The sequence below is a fragment of the Physeter macrocephalus genome, chromosome 21, assembly GCF_002837175.3.
Source record: "Physeter macrocephalus isolate SW-GA chromosome 21, ASM283717v5, whole genome shotgun sequence".
NCBI classification, from domain to species: Eukaryota; Metazoa; Chordata; class Mammalia; order Artiodactyla; family Physeteridae; genus Physeter; species Physeter macrocephalus.
In genome coordinates this window covers 115,267,858-115,281,160 of record NC_041234.1, presented here as the reverse complement: position 1 = coordinate 115,281,160, position 13,303 = coordinate 115,267,858, and the positions used below count along the sequence as shown (strand labels likewise).

General features: G+C 37.3%; 1 pseudogene; it reads right to left on the bottom strand.

Annotated features, from left to right (window-relative positions):
* Nucleotides 1-245: 245 nt before the first annotated feature.
* Nucleotides 246-12,526, bottom strand: LOC102983273 (tRNA pseudouridine(38/39) synthase-like; annotated as a pseudogene).
* Between the last annotated feature and the right edge of the window lie 777 nt (nucleotides 12,527-13,303).

Here is a 13,303-nt window from a genome sequence, read left to right as displayed (position 1 = left end):
AAATCAGGCTTTCATGAATTTGAACACAAGGCACAGGTTTCCAGGTGCACAGAAATACATCTCCATTTTACGACTGCTTTTTAAACATCTCAATCTTTTAGGACAGGGATAAAAGAACAAATTGTTTCTTATTTAAGCAACAAGACCTTCCTTACTATGACCTTATGGGCTTTTGTTAAGAGCTGATCATCTGAATTTCTAGGACTTCTTGCAATTATATATAGAGCATGTATGTTATTTCCTTTCTACACCCACCTACCACTAGCTGGTTGTTGCCTCCTAGACCCTGGTGAGTTTCTTCTGTGGTTAAATGATGTTTTAGTTTCTGTATAAACACAGAGCTTCTTTGTTGTCTTCTATAAATAATATTTTCTTCCTCTGTGTGTCATTACAGTCCCTTTAGGCTTTTTGTTTCCTCTTCATGAAATAAACGTGGATGCTCGATGCATCCCCTACTTACAAGATGCTGGATCCGGATTCCTATACTTGACATTTAGGATGATCTATTCGGGGCTTATAGTGTACATTTCCACTCCTACTACAAATGCAATGGTCTGCATTATGACAGAGTTATTAACTTTTCTTTATTCTATCACTCCATCCATTTTTGGTCCTTTCCCACAGGGTATGGCAACAGAGTCCAGTCCTTCTAGTATACTATACAACATGTAAGTTTTAACAGTGTATTTAGCCTATAGCTGTCGGTGGTGGGTAGCACTGAACTCCTGAACCTCCCAATCCTAGATCCAGTTGATATTTTCAAACTTAAAGTCATATAAGACAAGAGAAAATTCTACAGCCATACCATATTGAGGTTTCTGGGGATATTTCTCTATGTTCAGCAGATTTATCAATAATCTCTGGCTTCTCCATTCTTTGGGCAATCAGAAAAAGGACAGCCATCATACAGCAGACTTGACGATAAAGGAACACCTGGCCAATCACTTCACATTGACATAACTAGAAAGGTTCTTGTCCTTTCCCCTCACCCAGGCTCTGGACTCCTAGCTGTACTTGAGCAGAGAGAGTAGTCCACTGAAAATTAAGCACTCTGTTGGCTACATGTATTTTACACAAGTTCCTGAAATCTTATGTGTTGTCATATTTCTGAGCTGTATAATTCATGGTTACAATATCTAAATCAGCACAAAGGGAAAATGGCAGTAAGTCTGCTCATGATAGCTGAACCTAGTGCTGAAGCTGGGTTCTACAGGGGCCCAGGCCAGTACAGAGAAGTCTGGAGGGAGCACCTGATTGGAAATGTGGGCCTAATGAATCTCTTTAGCAGCATCATTGACCTCTTTCAAATTAAAATCCTTTGAATCCCTGCCCCTTGGAAAGTAAAATCAAAGGTCAAGAGAAATCACCTGTCCAAAGTCATTTAATGTCTTTGTTTACCCACATCAGTGAGGGTTGGAGGTCTGCCTGTTTTCTCCTAGTCTAGTCTTGGTTAAGCCTCAGTTTCTGTTCAGTGGTATTGTGTTCTCCTGACTGGCAAAGCCTGGGTATCCCTAGTCCAGACCAGACAGACTAATGTTAGGACTGCATGTCTTTGGTCATGAGCACTGAAATTTAAAAAAAAAGAGCACACTCAGCATTTCCAGTTCCTGAAGAATTTTCTCTAATATTTGAATTCTTGTTGTTGTTGGCCTGTTCCTTTTTAAGCCATTGCATCTCCTTCTCAAGTTCTTGTACTCTTATTAGGAGTTTTTCGGTCTGGTTTCTGTTTATGCCATTTTTAGTAATGAAATGATAACCCCAGGAATAAAGGAACCATACAGGTTCGACCCATCTGCTTATCGTGGGCACTGCTATAGCCCATTTTCTAATTGGGTTTTTTTTATTTTTTCACTGTTGAATGTCAAGAGCTCGTTATACATTTCAGATACAAGTCCTTTGTCCCGTAATGTGATTTATATTTTTCCCCAGTCTGTAGCTTACGTTTCACCATCATTATAGCATGTTTCACAAAGCAAAAGTCATAATTTTCATGAGGTCCAGTTTATCAATTTTTTCCTTTTATGGATCATGCTTTTGGTGTCTAAGGACTTTTCACCTGGTCTTAGGTACCAAACATCTTCTCTAAGATTATATAGTTTTACATTTCAATGTGTGATTTTTTTTCATTTCTGTATAAGGTATGAGATTTGGGCCAAGGTTTTTTTGTTGTTATTTTGTTTTGTTTTTAGACTATGGATATCCGATTGCTCCAGGACAATTTGTTAGAAAGGGTACTCTTACTCCTTGAATTGCTTTTTCATTTTTTTCAAAAATAGTTAGGAATATTGGTTTGAGTCTATTTCTGGGTTCTTTATTCTGTTCCATTGATATATGTGTCATCCCTCAGCAAACACCATGCTGTCTTCATTATTGTGACTGCATAGTAAACCTTAATACCAGGTAGGGTGACTCTTTCCACTTTATTCTTGTACTCTCTCTGTAGTTTTGTTATCAGGGTAATCCTGGCTTCATAAAATGAGATGTGAAATGTCCTCACCCTCTTTGATTTTGTGATAAAGAGTAAATGTCAATGTATAATCTCTGTTTGGTAGAATTTTCCAGTGAAATCATGTGGACATGGGTATGTGCTTTTTCAGAACTTAAACTACAAATTCAATCTCTTTGTTGGTTATAGGACTAATTACATTGCCTATATAACCTTGTCGGGGGGCGGTGGTAATTTGTGGTATTTCAAAGAATTGATTCATTTCTTCTAATTTTTCAAATTTATGAGTTAACAACAGTATCCACTTATTATCCATTTAACTTATTGCAGGATCTGTGATGATAGTCCTTGTTTCATCCCTGATATTTGTCGTTGTTTTCTCTAATTTTCTCTTTGTCAGTCTTCCTAAAGTTTTGTCAATTTCATTGATTTTTTTGGAAGAAATGGAGAAAATCAATGGGGAAAAACTATTTTATTCTTCCTTTCAATTTTGTTGATTTCTGCTCTTTATTATTTACTTCCTTGCTTTGGGTTTATTTTCTTCTTTTTTTTCCTATCTTCTTTAGGTAAGAACTTAGGTCTCTGATTTGAGACCTTTCCTTCTTTCTAATGTAAGCATTTAATGCTATAAATTGCTCTCTTAGTGGTACGTTAGCTGCATTCCACATATTTTGATATGTCTTTTCATTTTCATTCAGTTCAATGTCTTTTTTTTTTTTTTTTTCCGGTACGCGGGCCTCTCTCACCGTTGCGGCCTCTCCCGTCGCGGAGCGCAGGCTCCGGACGCGCAGGCTCGGCGGCCGTGGCTCACGGGCCCAGCCGCTCCGCGGCACGTGGGATCTTCCCGGACCGGGGCACGAACCCGCGTCCCCCGCATCGGCGGGCGGATTCTCAACCACTGCGCCACCAGGGAAGCCCTCGATGTCTTTTTAAAAAAATTTTCCTTGAGACTTTGTCCTTGACCCATGGATTATTTATAAGTGTGTTTAATTTCCAATTGTTTAGAGATTTTCCTGTTGTCTTTCATATTTACATATTTCTAGTTTGATTCCACTGTGCTCAGAAAATATGTCCTGTAGGATTTCAAGCTCTTAAATTTGTTGATGCTCGTTTTCTGACCCAGGATATACATTATCTTGGTATCAATATATGTTCCGTAGACTCTTGAAACAAGTGTGTACTCTGTGGTTGTTGACTCTTCTATGTATAAATTAGATCCTGTTGGTCATTGTTTTGTTCAGTTATTCAATCTTTGCTGACTTTCTGCCTAGTGGTTCTATCAGTTGCTGAGTGTTAGGTGTTTGAAGTCCAAGTACAACTGTGGCTTAGTCAAAGTCTTCTTTCGGCCCTGTCGGTTTTTGCTTTGTGTATTTGGAAACTCTGCTGTTTGGTTGATACATATTCAAGATAGCTATATCTTTGTGGTGGATTGATGCTTTTATAATAATGTAATATTCCTCTTTGCCCTTAGTAGCTCTCTTTGCTATGATGTTTACTTTACCTGATACTAATATAGTCATTCCTGCTTTTCATTTTTAATTGTGGTAAAATACACATAACAAATTTTGTCATCTTAACCATTTTTAAGTGTGCGTTTCAGTAATATTAAATCCATTTATGCAAGCAATCTCAAAACTGTTTTCATCTTGCAAAACTGAAACTCTATACCCATTAAACAATTCCTCAATCCCCCTCCCCCCATTCAACTTTCTGTCTATGAATTTAGCAACTCTAGCTACCTCATATAAATGGAATCATATAATATTTGTCTTTTTGTGACTGACTTGTTCATTTAGTATAATGCCCTCAAGGTTCATCCATGCTGTAAGAATGTGTCAGAATTTCCTTCCTTTTTTTAAGGCTAAATAATATCCCATTGCATGTATAGACCAGATTTTTAACCATTTATCTATCAATAAATACTTGGGTTGCTTCCAACATTTGCCTATTGTGAATACTGCTGCTATGAGCATGGGTATACAAATGTATCTTCAAGACTCTGATTACAGATCCTTTTGTGTATATATCCTGAAATGGAATTGCTGGATCATATAGTAATTCTATTGTTAATTTTTTGAGAAACCTTCATATTGTTTTCCATATCAGCTGCACTAATTTATAGTCCTACCGACAGTACACAAGGACTCTGCCATCATATCCATTTCCCAGAAGAGTGATTCTGCCCCTCAATCTCTGGTGCAACCCTATTCCTTTTTTTCCCTTAATCTAGCTGAGCCAGGCTGGCATTTTGAAAAGTAATATTTTTTTTCAGAATTCAGGGAGGAAATACATAAGAGTATGTTAGGAAGCAAAAACTTGCCAAGCTTGCCAAGTTCAAGTTTCTATTCCAAGTACTGTCGCTTGAACTTTGCTTCCTATTCCCCTCACCTCTTTGCCGTCTTCTTCACCAAGTGTCAGCCGGCTGCTCACATCACCATCCCCTCAGAGAAATACACGGCAACCATGATTCAACTACATGACTTAGTCTTTTTCCTTGGTTTTGGTCTCCTAACAAAGAAACTACTTTTTCCAGAGGCAATTGACAAGATGATTTTTTGTTATCAGTTATCACCACCACTATGAATAATTTTATTTCCTTCCAAATTTCTGATAGCATATCTAGTGTTTTCTCTGATTCATAATCAAATTGTCCATTTTGATTATCTTTACCATGTGCCAAGGCTTGGATTGATTTTAATCTATATTTTCAATCCAATAATTTTATTTCCTTCCAAATTTCTGACAGCATATCTTGTGTTTTCTCTGATTCATAATCAAGTTGTCCATTTTGATTATCTTTACCATGTGCCAAGGCTTGGATTGATTTTAATCTATATTTTCAATCCAATAATTTTATTTCCTTCCAAATTTCTGATAGCATATCTAGTGTTTTCTCTGATTCATAATCAAATTGTCCATTTTGATTATCTTTACCATGTGCCAAGGCTTGGATTGATTTTAATCTATATTTTCAATCCAATAATTTATGTTACTAAATTTAACAATTCATTTCTCATGGTTCCTTTTGTTCTGTTTGTATTTTTAACTTTTTGAATTGCATCTTCAGTTCACTTATTTTCATTCATTCTTCTTTAATGATGAAACTTCTTTAGTCTGGATTTTCTCATATGTACAGTTTTCCCTTATTTAATAGTAATATTAGTACCTAAGTACTTACTATGGGCCACTTTTATAAATATTGGGTTGGCCAAAAGTTTGTTCGGGTTTGGCCAACCCAATATTTTACATACATTTATTTAATCCTCCAATCACCTTATTGAGTAGGAAACGGCACAGAGGTTTTACGTTTTCTCATATTTACCCAAGATCACACAAGTAGTGGATGGCAGAGCCAGGCCTGGAATTCAGGCAATCTGTCTGCAGATACAGTCCTTCAAATCACCATAACTTAAAAAGTAATCTATAGCACTTCCTGTGTTTCCCTTTTCCCATGGAAAATTATGGCTGGGACTTGGTGCCTATTTATGTCATCCTGGTACAAATCAAGATAAATAGCAATATACAATACCCTTGAGTCTTCATAAATTATTAATATCTACATTTTGGAAACCTAACTATTTTTCCACAGGAAGACTATTTCTTTTAAAGTGTCATCATAAATAGCTTTTTCATGGAAATCTTAATACCAAATAGCAGTTGTTGAATTCGTTTTAAAACCTTCCTTTCTCGCCACTTCTCACTTCAGACTATGTGACCCTGAAAACTTCCCTGAATACCCTCAATACATACAATATATTCCCCAGCTTTTAAGAAAAATTTCTGTTCCATAGTAAGCTCTCAAACATATTTTGAATGAATATATTATTGCATTGTGAAAAGCAAACTTTCAATGATTGGAAGTGGAGAGATATTTCCAGTCTTAAAATAATTTAGACATTTTGCCACTTAAAATTAACTTCCTATCAAATCTCCATCTTGGAGAATTATGAAGCTAATGATCCAGATGTATATAGGTAACATATCCTTCAAGACATCAACAACTTTGCAGAGCAGCTAAACGAAGATTTTTGTGGTGAATAGCAGTAGAAAAGAACCTACCATTGAATGTACAGATTTATAAATCAGTTCACACATGGGATTCAGTTGAATATGAGTAACAACTCAGCAAACATTAGCTCTTATCTTCATATGTGTATGACAAGATATGGTAAGGTTCAACACTGGTATAATTTTTTTTTCTTTCACTTAATCTTTGTTCTCTTAGAGGGCTTGTATTTGTACATTATAATGAGAGTGTGATTATTCGATGCCTTTTTAGGATACTATAACTGAAGCCAACTTATTCTATCATTATTAGTACCCCAAAATTATAGCTTCCTGACATACTCTAAAAATAAAATTTCTTAAGATTACACGTAGGATTGCCTAAAAACCAGTATTTACAAGACTATTTGCAACGTTTAATGTAAATATCTAAATGGGGAGACCTAGAGACTGACACTTCAATCACGTAAAATATGTTGTGAGATTTCTTTCCTACTACTTCCTTTGTGCTCTATTGGGAAATCCCTCTGGTACCATCTAGAAAAACATTTGCTACCCTTCTTGTCTTTACCATTATCATTTCACTATTTGCTCTACTCCAAGCCAATACTGAACGGAAATTGAAAATGAGTATACTCAAAATTAGTCCTTCAACTCATTTTTTTTTTTTTTTAAATCAGAGAGTGGACAGAACGAAAACATCAATCAATGCTAAGTCAATAACACTTGGAAGAAAATGTTCCGTTCTTGCTTCCCTAATCATCCTTCTAATTACTTCCTGAACAAAGTCTGACTTTGAGGACAATGATATGACCTTCGTTTTGACTTTATCTCGAGTCAAATCAGAAGTTTCATACATTTGGTATGTCAGCTACCACTACTTGAGAAAGTCATTTTGAAAGTGGCAGTCTAAGTGATTGCCCTTAACCGAGGGCATGGAGACTGTGCCTAAGCTCAGCCCAATGGACTTGTTTCTCACAGCCCCACATAAGTGAAATATTTGGCTGTGGAGAGCTGCTACAAATCACTGTCACCCAAACCTGTATGTTGTGGCCTGTTTCTTTCTGGCATGCAGACAGTTATGCCTTATATTGAACCATTTTGAATTGATGGAAATTTCTTATTCATCTTATAGTTTTGCATTTGAATCTCTATACTGCATTTTCTGAAAGAATATTATTCAGAACTTATCCTGAGCACTCCTGTAGTACTTCACTCCATAAATATTCTGTCAGCCAAACAATGTTCCCTGTTTTCAGTACCACATCCATTATTCAGACTCAAAAAGGCACTGAAGATAAGGCTCAGCATTCTGTGTGAATCCTGGCTTCTAGTGAGTATTGGCCTTAAACATTTCGCCTGCACTTGTGGGCATAGGCCTGAGCTTCACCATCCTACCAAGATATTAAAATATGCATCCATTGGGACTTTTAAAAATCACTTTTTAACCATCATAGTGGTAATTCGTTCAGAACGAGATATTTATAAAGTCTCAGCTGATCCTCCAAAAATTTATATGTCAATGTGGCAAAAGAGTAACTTCATGTTGGAAGAACTTAGCAAACACCAACTTAAGTGATTAAGATGAATATCACTAACAAAAGAGAAATTGACATCTAATATACCTACTGATAGGGTGCACTAAGAGGAACACAGCATCTTTTCAGTGTTATTCCTGTCAAAAATGTATAACTTAAATCTATCATGAGGGAATATCAGATAAACCAGTATAAAGAGATATTCTACAAAATAAGTGGTCTTTATTCTTCAAAAATTTCAATGTCATTAAATACAAAGAAAGGACAAGGCACTGTTGTAGACTGAAGGAGATTAAAGGAACATAACTAAATGCAATGAATGATCTTAGGTGGGTCGTGAATGAGGAAATGCAACTCTGAAGGTTATTATTTAGACAAGGTCAAATTTGACTATGGATTTTAGAAGGATCAGAAAACTTTTTCTGTAAAGGATCAAATATTAAATATTTGTAGACTTGTGGGTCATATGATACCTGTTGCAACTATTCAATTATATTGTTGTAACCCAGAAACAGTCATAGACAAAAAGTGGTTGTGTGCCAGTAAAATTTTATTCACAACAAGCAGCAGTTGTCCATGTTTGACCTGAGACCTAGGGTTTGCACATTCCTAAATTAGACAATAGTATTATATCAAAGTTAAATCTCCCAATTTTGGTATTACTGTGGTTTATTGTTCTGGGAAATACCTCCTAAGGTATTTAGGGATTTAGGGCAATGATTCATAATATGTGTGACTTATCCCTTAAATGGTTTTGGGGGAATAAATACTATATATTTACATACTATATGTATTATTTACACACACACAGAGAGAGAGAGAGAGAGAGAGAGAGAGAAAACAAATGAGCGAATGAGTGAAAGCAAGAAAATGTGATGAAATATTGGTGAATCTGGTGAAGAATAAAGGAAATTCCTAGTACTATACTTGCAACTTTCCATAAATTTGAAATTGTGTAAAAATAAAGTTGAACAAAAAAATCTCAATTTAAAAAATAAATGTGCACACCAGATGGATGCCTATTTTGTCATTGGTTTTCTAAACCTACATAGTCAATCCATCGTTTTAAGCTGGTCTTTTCTGTCATGCGTAATAGCTATACTTACATTGAATATTTAAAAAATTATTTTTAAAATGTCTTCACTCAACATGCAATCTATCTGTGCCTCTGTTTTTGTGACTCAGAGAAATGATCTTAAACTTAGTATTGAGAGGGTATAGTAGACAGAAATTTGTGGAGTCAGAGGATCTGAATTTGAACTTCATCCATGTTTCTTATTAGCTACATTTATAGGCAACTCACTTAACTTCTCAGTTTATTCGTCTATAACTATGTCATAGTGTTGTTCTGAGCATTGAAATAATGAAGATGATGATGCTATAAAATCCACGAAGTGCTATGCACAAGGGAGAGTTCCCCTCATTTATAATGACTAGATTTTCTAAGCTAAAGAGCAAATGTATAATACACCATTGCATTTATGTATGTTTTTAAAACATCAGATGAATATACTTTTACGAAACCAAAAACTTTGAGACAAGATGTCAAACCAGCATGGGCTTCCTCTCCAAACCCAACCAAAGAGGCAACGAAGAAGTCAAGATACTGACAGAACACAATCCTACACTCCACACCTGAAACAAAAGTGTGAGAAATCCTTAGAGGCATATAGAAAGTGTTTGGGTCTAAGAATGGAGGGGAAATGACTAATGGAAATTGGAGAGGGTAAAGAACCCAAGGCAGGGGGATAAGCTGGGGTAGATGATTCTCTTTGTAGGCACTAATTTCCTTCACATTGTCCCGGAGAGCCCCAAGATATCGATGCGATCAAGGTGGGCTAAGTCAGACTTGGAGCTGGGAGGCACCTCTCAATTGCACTTACGAACCTAGATGTCTAGTTACTGTCCTGGCATCAGTCTGAGACCACTCAGAGCCCTCATAAAACAAAATACCTATGGAAATAAATAAAAACACAACCCAAAGAGTGTTCAAGCCTGGACACATGGATCTGTACCTGCTATATTAATGTGGGCCAATCCAAAGAGTCTCTAATATTGAATAAACAAAAAATACCAAAGATATCCTGCTTTTTAAAAGATATACTTAAAAATAGAAAACTGTTGTAAATAAACATATGGGGAAATAAATGAGGCACATATAAACCACAAGATTTAACAGCACACAGAAACAAGTTCTTTGAACATGGTACGACTGAGGCAGGTTTTAAACATGACCACAGATTATTAGGGACTCCTTCATTCGAGAGGTGAGTGCTATTTCCCCTCTCCTTGAATCTGGGCTAGATTGGGATGGCTTCAGCAAATAGAGTCCCATGGATGCCCTTCTGTGTGCCTTCTGACTGAGTCATAAAAAAGTCAAGCAGATTCTGAGTCTCTAGGTCCCTTAGAATACTCGCTCTCTGGATACTTCCTCTTGGAACCCAGCTATCATGATGTGAGAAGCCTAAGCCAAATAGAGAGCCTATGTGTAGTCACTACAGTCTACCGCCCCAGCCCCAGTCACTGAGTCTTCCAATCTGACGCCTCAAATATCGTGGAGCAGAGACAAACCATTCCTCCTGTGACTTGTCAAAATTGATGTCCCACAGCAATCTTCAACATAATAAAAATGGTTGTTTTATATAGCAATACATAACTAAAACAAAAAAATCTTAGAATAATAATAAATAATAATAAAGGAGTGATAAAAATCTTCTGCGACTTGAGGAAAAATACACCAAATAAACCACGCATTAACTAATAAATTCTAATGTAAATGATGAGATCCTTTGACCTTAAGAACAATAGAAGTAGTATCTGTCAAAACTGTGGAATATATCTGAAGCACAACTTACAGAGAAATTTACAGTTCTGAATATTTTTATTAGACTGTGGAAAAAATTTAAAAAACATTCAACTAATTAAGCTTGAAAAAACTATCAACAGAGCAAATCTGAAAAGAATAAGAAGGTTTAAAATACGATTAAGGGCAAAACAAATGAGACAGAAAACAAAATATGAGAGAATTAACAAAACGAAAGCTGATTCTTTGTAAAGACAAATAAGAAATATATTTATGCATTGCTCACCAATATAGCTAATGAGAAAAACAAAAGGCAGTAAGCAAAATGGAGATCAAAAAGTGAGCTCATATACTTATTACTGGGCCTGGCCAGATGATCCAGGATAAATTCCCTATTTTAAAGTCACTGATAAGAATGTTAATTACATCTGCAAAGTCCATTTTGGCATGCGACTCAACATATTCCTGAGAAAGAAGAGAGAGAGAAGGTCACAGGGGCCAAAATTCTGCCTACCACACCTCCCATGTCCACATGGGCTATCAGACTCCTTAAATTCTTCTAATGTCTATCTTGCAAGCATCTCATCAAAAACTTCTGATCCTCTCTCATGAGGGTTAAATGTTTGTGCTGTCGTCTATTGTGATTTTTTCGTATCTTTAGATCTTAAAAAAAGCTCTGTGTTTTACTTTTGAATGACTCTCTGCTTTTCTGTTCGGGAAGCTGAGGACCACATCTTACTTTTCTCTGCAGCATCTCCAACACCTAACATTGCAATCAGTGCCCCGTGTCTAGTCTGTAAATGTTTGCTTGGTAAGGAGACAGTGTTGCCTAATGGGCTTTGACTTAAAGCAGACCTGCGTTCAAATGATGGCGCTGCTACTTATTAAGTGGATAAAAAGCTGTAGGATGTGTAAGTTATCTCAACTTTCAGTCTTACATCCTCATCCATAGCATAGGGATAATGCCACCTCCCCCTTATAAATAGCCATTATTAAATGAGAAAACATAGGCACGTTAATTCTGTCCTTCAAACATTTTTGTTATCTTCTAATTGTCAAGCCACGTGCCTCCTAATGGATGGTTAGTAGGAAATAAGACAAGCTGTCTCTTTCCTCATGGAGTTCACAGTCTAGAAGGGGAAATATACAGTTAAACTACTGTGCTTTTTGGTTTTTTTGTCCGTTTGTTTGTTTGTGGTACGCGGGCCTCTCACTGTTGTGGCCTCTCCCGTCGCAGAGCACAGGCTCCGGACGCGCAGGCCCAGCGGCCGTGGCTCACGGGCCCGGCCGCTCCACGGCACGTGGGATCTTCCCAGACCGGGGCACGAACCTGTGTCCCCTGCATCGGCTGGCGGACTCTCAACCACTGCGCCACCAGGGAAGCCCATTACTGTGTATTTTTAATGCGTGGTATATGAACCAAATTGATTCTCTTTGAGTCGGTGGCCCATATATGGGAAATAACAGTGAACTCCATGTAAATTTGCAAGATTGCCTAGCAATATTTCCAGAGAATGCCTAGCACACTCTGTTCTGCACCTGATTGTTCTCCTCCGACCTACCATGTGTTTCACTAGTCAACTCTCCACAGTCCTTTTGGATTAGTGTTTCTAGTCTACTGTCTGTTTGGTTCTTAATCTCAGCTTCAATCCTTAATGCTGCTTTGCAAATCACCCTTGTTCCCATTCTCTGCCGGAAAAGGGCTTTTCGTCCCCAAACTACAGTCAAACCCATCTCTGGGATCTGTCAGGGAGGAAATTTCCCCCTTCCCTCTCTTGAGTTCTTGTGGCTGGACTAACAGTAAAATTGATGCAAGGCAAAACAAATTTAATTCATGCATATGGAAGGCCCAATTGGGACCTCAGAAGTGGCCAAAGTAGGCAGCTTTCATACTTTTTAGACAAGAAAAGAATACAATTGTGAGGAATTGACAGGACCAAGAAACTTAGGTTTGGGTACCTTATTAGTGAAAACTCTAAACAGAGTTTGGGCTTGGGGTAGTCAATTAAAGAAGTGACAAGGTTTGTGTATATAGGTTTCTTGGCCCCAATTCCCTACCTTTGGCGATAAGGGTGTCCTTCTACCTCCAGATGCAGGGAGAGCACCTTTCATGAGAGATTTATTTCCTGATTTCAGGGAGACACAAAGTGGGTCAGAGTGCCTCTCCTGCATTGGCTGTTTATTAAGTAACTTTAATTCAAAATAATCAATATGTCATTGAGGCACATTTTGGGGTGGCCTACCTTGGGCCCCAACAGACCCTACAAGGCTTAGGGCCTCAAGTTTTATAGAGAAATATTGACCCTTGGGACAGAAATGCAGAGTTTCCATTTCTCTTATCCTGTATGGCTTAATGGATTTTTGTTCCCTCCCCCATCCTTCCTTCCTTAGTAATCAAGACAAACTTAAATTTGAACCCTTGGCTCATAGCACGAGAGAAAGTACCAGAAGATCTCATGGACTCTTCCCTCCAGATACTCTAAGCACTGGTCTCATGTTGTTCCATCAGCC